Source organism: Neolamprologus multifasciatus, chromosome 22 (assembly GCF_963576455.1).
Source record: "Neolamprologus multifasciatus chromosome 22, fNeoMul1.2, whole genome shotgun sequence".
In the NCBI taxonomy this organism is placed as follows: domain Eukaryota; kingdom Metazoa; phylum Chordata; class Actinopteri; order Cichliformes; family Cichlidae; genus Neolamprologus; species Neolamprologus multifasciatus.
The window spans coordinates 31,500,046-31,507,462 of NC_140459.1; the positions used below are offsets into that span (position 1 = coordinate 31,500,046).

General features: G+C 41.1%; 1 long non-coding RNA gene across 1 annotated transcript; it reads right to left on the bottom strand.

Annotated features, from left to right (window-relative positions):
- Nucleotides 1–1,902: 1,902 nt before the first annotated feature.
- LOC146493763 (uncharacterized) lies at nucleotides 1,903–2,967 on the bottom strand. The gene is made up of 4 exons (XR_014872106.1): nucleotides 2,478–2,967; nucleotides 2,328–2,390; nucleotides 2,144–2,206; nucleotides 1,903–2,032 (listed from the first exon to the last, which is right to left on the bottom strand). It is a non-coding gene; the product is annotated as an uncharacterized LOC146493763 (long non-coding RNA).
- Nucleotides 2,968–7,417: the final 4,450 nt, after the last annotated feature.

The window sequence follows — 7,417 nt, forward strand, 5'->3', positions numbered from 1 at the left end:
ATAAAATGTATTTATCGCTAGGCTTCTGTTTTTCAACAGGCTGTATGAAACACTGATGGTCGGAGTCTCCGGGTAATTTAGGCTCGCGGCAGTGCTCGCATCTAGGCTGGGCACATCTGTGTGGCGATTTCTTGGATTCTCTATATGTGGTGCCACAGTGCATGCAATGTTTCATATTATCACAGGGGATCATGTTGTGTTTTAATTCTGGTAATTTGTGTTGCTGGTAACAGTGTTGTGATTTGCAGATGCGGTTACAGTCGCTGCATTTCACTGTGGGACCCCTGTGGTGTTGACAGAGTGTATAACATGTGTTACATCTATGTTTACAGCTATGGTGTAATGCTGTATTATATGTACTGTAACAGAAATTACACACATAGGATGCCCCAAGAAAAGCGGTCGGGTTTAAAATCATGTGGTAATGTTGATTATGGAGATACATCATCAACGTGTTTGTGTTTGGCTCTTCATGTGTGAAAAAACATTCCAGGCGTTTACGCCCTTCTGTGTGGTAATAGATTACAATCTTAATGTTGAAGTGCTTCTCAAATTTACCGACATCAGTGAATGATACTTGCTGTGTGTCGCATAGACTTACTTCAGCATGCATCTGTTTAGCTGTAGCGAGTTTTTCTAGCTCAGAGGCTGATGAGTTTAATGAATGTGCTATACATAGGGAGAAGCACAAATTGTGCTTCTCCCTGTACTGTTCTGAGCTACCGTGACAATAAACTCTAATTCATCATCACCGATAGATTCATCATTACTCTGCATAACTTGTGCAATTTGATCGAGAAACAGATCTGGATCATACCGATCATCAGCGTTTAAAAAAGCCTGAACATCTGAAGCCAGCGAGGGGCCATGCAGGACCACGTTTAGAACGCTGCTCTGTTGAGATCCAGCCACAGCTCGGCCTACCACATTGGCTAAGCACTCGCGCAGGTACTTGTTCTGGATGATCGAGACTTGTACCCCTAAAATCAAGGCGCTCACGCAATTCGCGAGCATTAAAATTAGGCATCTCTCTAATGTGTGGCTGAGAGCGACTGCCAGATCCAGATTGCACAACGGGCTCAATTACGATAGTATCTCTTTGTGAGAAATTTACAATGACTGAGGGGGTGTGTGGTGTTGCAGCATCACCAGCGGTGCCCGGACACGCATGTGTGGCTGAAGTACTAGTAGAAGCGGTAACAGGCTCAATAGCAGCAGCAGCAATACGGTTAGCATCAGTAACAACAGTGGCCCGAGCAACACCTGATGTACTATCACTATTATTAACAACAATAGCCCCATCAGCAATAGCAGGCGTAGGAACAGTCTGACGAGGATGTGTATCATATGAGGCTGATGCAGGCACACTATTAAGTCTAGCTATAATATCGTCTAATTTGTTATTTGTTTCTTCAGCCCACTGCATAAAAGTCTCTAAGTCAAAACATCTAACAGGAGTGGAGGTTCAGTTATTATGCTTAAATAATTTATTTGGAGGGTCCATGGTCTGGATTTTAAAAGTCAGGGACTTGAAATTTTGCTGCAGATGATGTCTAATGTACTACACACTTTGTTTATGAATTTGGTAAACTGTTGCCTTTGTACCTGTGCTTCTTGGTGGTATTGATTGAGTCTAGCTTCAATCAAACATAATTTATCAGCTAATGAAGCTATGAAGTCTGAAACCTTCATGTAAGCATCATACGCCGCTGATATTTGAGAGTCTGTTATACCGTCGTCTTCAAAATCTACGTGTGAATCAACGCTATTTCTGACACATTCTGGTGTGGTGGGTATATGAACTAGATCGAAATCTGATATACTGTACTCAAAAACATCAGAGAAATCACGAGGCAAGCACTCACTCGGGGGTGTTGCATGTCCGCTGTGTAAGATCGCTTCTGACTCTCCACTGTTGCACAAAGCTCCAGGTTTTTGTTGTTCTGGGAGGTCGATACTGCTTAAACATTCCAAAAACGTCTGGAATAGTACGGTGTCCTGATCATTATGAGGAGGGGTACTGTGCTGCAGTCTGTGAAGATAGATATGTGTTAAAACATTTATACATGTACCCATTTCAAACAGAATAAGCGTGTCTCCCTCTCTCTCTCTTTTTATCTAATTTATATATGCCTATGCTTACCTTGTAGTGTGCGTTATTCCGGACGGCCCTGGTTCTCCACACATAAGGTTCTCTGGCGTGGCTCTGTATGTGTAAAACGGTCGGTTTTAGAACATTTGGAATTGTTTAAACCCATTTGTTGTTTTTTTTTTTTTTTTTTTTTTTTTTTTAAAATACACAACTATACATCCCGTTGTATACACACCTTTTGTAAGGATGGGCTCTGTGGTCACGGTGTCTGAATGTTTTCCTGCTCAGTTTGTTAACCCTGGAACAAATCTGTTATTATATAATTTAAAACAATCGCAAGCTTAAAACATACATACGTTTAAAAATCGCATAATTCTGTACACACCTTGTGCCTGTTAGAGAACTTGTTCCAACTGTAATAGCGCCCGTTTCTAAAGAAAAGGGTCCTGTGCCGTTCTCCCGAACTCCTAAAAATTAAGCTTTTGTTTTAGGAAAAAAATAGTTTGAATATCCTATAATATGTTAACATAACACTTTTAAAAATACAATAATAGGTTTTGTTTTACTTACCGTTTAAGATGTCCATGTTATAAAGAACGATGTTAGTTTTGATGATGTCAAAGAAAATGGTGTGGTCCGCGACGAATCTTGAGGCGTAAATGGCTAAGGATTTCGGGCTCTGAGCATGTTTTATACAGGATGGGTGTTTCCAAAAAGAAAGGTATGTCTCCAACCAATTTAAATGAGACCCTTCAGGGCGTTTGTCTTCCCAAGGAATTACAAATGACCCAATACTTCAGACAATAGTCGGGGCTCCCGCCCGACTGGTGCCCCTGACCCATTTACCTTTCCTAAAGAATTACAAAAAGAGCAGATACCGATCACTTTAAACAATAGGTTGGGTCGCGGCTCGACTGGTACACCTGCCAGCTTTTACCTTTTCCTAAGGAATCCCAACAATTAAATGATACCCGTGGCGGGCTTTTGCAATCCTGAACAAATTCAAACAATTAGCCACCTGTTGAAAACCAGAGCGGGTCTGGGCGACTGGTTTTAGAAGTATCACTGCAGCGTTTATTTTCTAAAGAGCTGAATATTATTTGCGACCATCTGTTGTATTAAAAAGGGCTCCCACCCGACTGGTGACCCTGCCCCATTTACCTTTCCTAAGGAATTACAAAAAGAGCCGATACTGGTTGCTTTGGGGGAAAAGGTGCAGCGTGCAGCGTGTTTTAGAAGTAGCCCAATAGCATTTATTTTCTAAAGGACTGAATGTTATTTGTGACCATTTACTGTGTTAAAAACTTTGTCTCACTCTTAGTTCAACATTCCGAAATCCCGATTTTTAAATAAAATGATCGCATCAACCCTGGAAAGAAACCCCAGTAGATGTGTGAAAAAACTAGTTAAATTAAAACTAGGGGATTGATTAAAGAAAACGCTTGTGAACATGCTGACATTACCCATTCAGAAGAAATTCTCACAATTGTGCCGTTTTTAAAATAAATTGCATGCATCGCTGCAAGCTGTGATATTGTGAGATTTAGAAAATTAGTGTGACTAAAACACTATTACCAACACTTTTGACTAGATGTAAATAAAAAGCATCCCCTCTTTGTTAAGGTGCACTGTGAACCAAAACAGCTTTCACTCCACTCAGCTTCAAAACAAAGAATTGCTTTTAAGAACACATATGTCTGCATAACTGAATGTTGCGATACACCTAAGTGATAAAAATAGTTTAATCAAAAAACCCTATAGTTTGGTTTTTAAATTAAAACCCAGTTAAAAACACAAACTCATATAACCCCTCTGACGCCCTGTGTGTTTCCACACATGAACTAGCATGCCCCTGACCACACCTGCTGACACCCCCTTATTACTACTCTTGCATCTTTTATTCAAAAATGTTCGTGCATTTAACTTTATTTTTATTTGTTATTTAAGAATTTTCTGTTACATTGTTTGGAAAAAGTTGAGTTTTGTCATTTAAATTTGTTTTAAGTTTTGCACAATGTTCTTAAAATGGCATTCTGTACTTTTTTGAAGTGTGTTTATTCATCTGCAATATATCTGGCGTGTGTGTATGTTCAGTCATTTTGAGATCATATACATATATATGACACACAAGAAAAGAATATATCACGATATATATATTGTTACCACACATGCTTCAAATTATACCGCAAAATAGATTTTAGACACGTTAAATTCCACAGTTGATTCATCAGAAACATTTTTTGGTGGTCTGTGTTAAATATCAACACTGCCACGTGCTTTATCTGGTAATTGTGCTTTTTCAAAACTGTATATATTGAAAGGTAGCTTTTAACAAGTTTTACTGTTTGTTTATTGGGACTTTGTCTTTCTTGGAGTATATTAATATTTGATTCATTTTGTTTTAGTTTATTCTTGCCTCCTCTTTACCGCTTTGTATGTTTTTGTAAAATTGCTGTCTCCATGTTTAGGATTATAATCCACTGTCTCTTGTGCCTTGCTGTTGGTCCTGCTTCCTTTGTCATAATTAGTTTCAGCTGTGACTTGTTACCTTATGTTTCCACTCTCCCTGATTATCTCCTGCATGTATTTAAAGCCTCCGTTTGTCTTGCTTCTTTGTCTTGTCACACTGTGTACACTGTCTGGTTGTGTTGCTTTAGTTTATATCAGTTTAATGGCTGAGATTCTGTTCTTACTTGTCCCCTGCTAAGTTGATGCTTTTTGTCTTCTTTTTGGCCTCTCTGCGTCCTTGCATTTCAGTCCCAACTACACTTCACATCTTATGATACATGAAGGAGTGTTTTACTGATATTTTACTTGCATTTTATTCAGAAATGTTCGTGCATTTATCTTCATTTGTTATTTAAGAATTTTGTGTTACATTGTTTGGGAAAAGTACGGAGCCCCTCAGGGGACATGGGAGAAAAAAAAATAAGACTGATTAATTGAAACTTTTGCGAGATCTCGCAAAACAAACTCTGATCTCGCAAATCTCCTTCTCCTCCTTTTTTGAGGAGAAGGAGGGTAATAGGTTACACACGAGTTTATTTTAAGCCCACCGATACGCATGCGCTCCTCCATAAAACAAGTTACCATCCGCCGCACACGTTTCGAGGGATAGTGAAGTCTCAAATATTAAGATTCCACAGGATATGTAGCCAGAAGGAAGATTTCCATAATGCAACCTGTATATTGTTCAGGAGCTTGAGGAAGAGGGGCTACTCATGCTCTTTCCTGAGGAGAATCTATAAGGAGACACTTTCCAACCTTCGTACTCCGAACACGAGGATGATCCTTGGGGGGGGGGGGATGCGGGAAAGCGAAGGGATGCTCGGCGGAGGGATATTGAACAGGGGACACTTTTAATCCAAGCACCACCGAGGATGAAACCGGAGGGGAGAGTCTCTTACCCTTTGTTAGTACGTTTCACGATAAATATACACTTTTTTTTTGGCAGCTTTCAGCAGAACCTGTGTGAAATGTGAACTTGGGGACGTGCATTTGAGGCGCGCATGATTAGGGCCTTTAGGAAAAATCCAAGTTTGGGTGACCTTCTGGTTAGGGCCAAACTGGAGGGGAGGGAAAATGAACCACCTGATGCACTTCAGCACTTTATGGTACATAGACACATGATTGACAATCGACATAGTGGGGTCTCTTGGGCAGTCCGAGGAAGATTCTCCTTAGAGATCAAAAAGGTGGTTTATGCCATCCAGTGTACATGTTGTGGGTTGATTTATGTGGGGGAAACTGGGGCCCGTCTGAGAGCGCGTTTACAGCAACACCTGTATGCCGTACGGGCAGTGGAGCCACACTCAGCAGTGGCTATCCACTTTAGGGAACGGCTTTGAGCATTATGGGCCTGCAGGCGAATCTGGGTTGGACAGTCGGTCAGTGGAGGAAGATGGAGAGGATCTAAATGTTTAACTCATTTTATTCGTAAAGTTTTACTTCTTAAGTTCTTGCTCCCCCTCCTGGTTGTTCATCATCATTTCAACAGTTTGAGCCGGTGTCACTCCATACTCTCAAGCAAAGAACACCTCTCCTGCTTATGATATCCTTCCATCTCGTTTAGTTAAGGATTGCTTCAGCGTAATTGGACCCAGCATCCTATCTCTAATGAATATATCTCTACTTGCTGGCTCTGTTCCTTTAGCCTTCAAACATGCTGTTGTCCAGCTGTTCTTAAAAAAAGGAACCTCGATCACAACGATCTTGGGAACTATAGGCCGATTTCTAAGCTTCCATTCCTGTCCAAAATACTGGAGAGGATCGTTCTTTCACAACTCCAGCCATATTTGGATGCGAATGCCATTTATGATAAATTTCAGTCTGCCTACAAACCCTCCTATAGTACTGAAACGGCCTTGCTCAGAGTCCTCAATGATCTCCTTCTGATTGCTGACTCCGGATGCTCTTCAGTCTTGGTCCTACTAGATCTATCCTCGGCCTTTGACATGGTAGATCATAACATCCTATTAGCGAGGCTTTAACACACAGTTGGCATTGGAGGTGCCGCCCTAGATTGGTTTAAGTCATACCTCTCTAATAGGTCCTTCTCGATCGATTTTGGCCCTTATTTCTCCTCTGCTGCACCTCAAGGATCTGTCCTTGGCCCCCTGCTCTTCTCACTGTATATGCTCCCCTTAGGCGCAATCTTTGAGAAGTATAACATCGCACATCATTGTTATGCTGACGACATACAGATGTATTTCAAGCTAACTGATGATCCCTCTATGTATGGCTTTCGCGAGTGCATGCGTGAGGTCAAAAATCGGCTCGCAGGTAACTCTCTTATTCTAAACGACAGGAAAACTGAAATTATCGTGTTTGACAGAGTCCCCCGTAGCCAACTCCGTGACGCCCTCAGTTCCTTTAACAGTTTCCTCACTGACACTGTTAGTGACCTGGGTGTATTTTTGGATTGCTCTTTTAAGTTCGATAAACAAGTGTCCTCTGTTGTTAAATCTTGTTTCCATCAATTGCATCTTATTAGCAAGGCCAGACATTATGTTCCACGTAGGGACCTTGGAAAGCTTATCCACGCCTTTGTGACATCTAGGTTGGATTATTGCAACTCACTTTACTTCCGTCTTAACTCTACTCTTCTCCATAGACTCCAAATTGTTCAGAACGCAGCTGCTCGTCTCCTTACTGGTAGTGGGCGGCGTGTCTCTATTACCCCTGTCCTTGCTGATCTGCATTGGCTTCCCGTTAAGTATCGCATTCAATTCAAAATCCTGCTGCTTACCTTTCGAATTATTAACAATATAGCACCAAGCTACCTCATTGAGCTACTTAGATCATACACCCCTACTAGAGCATTAA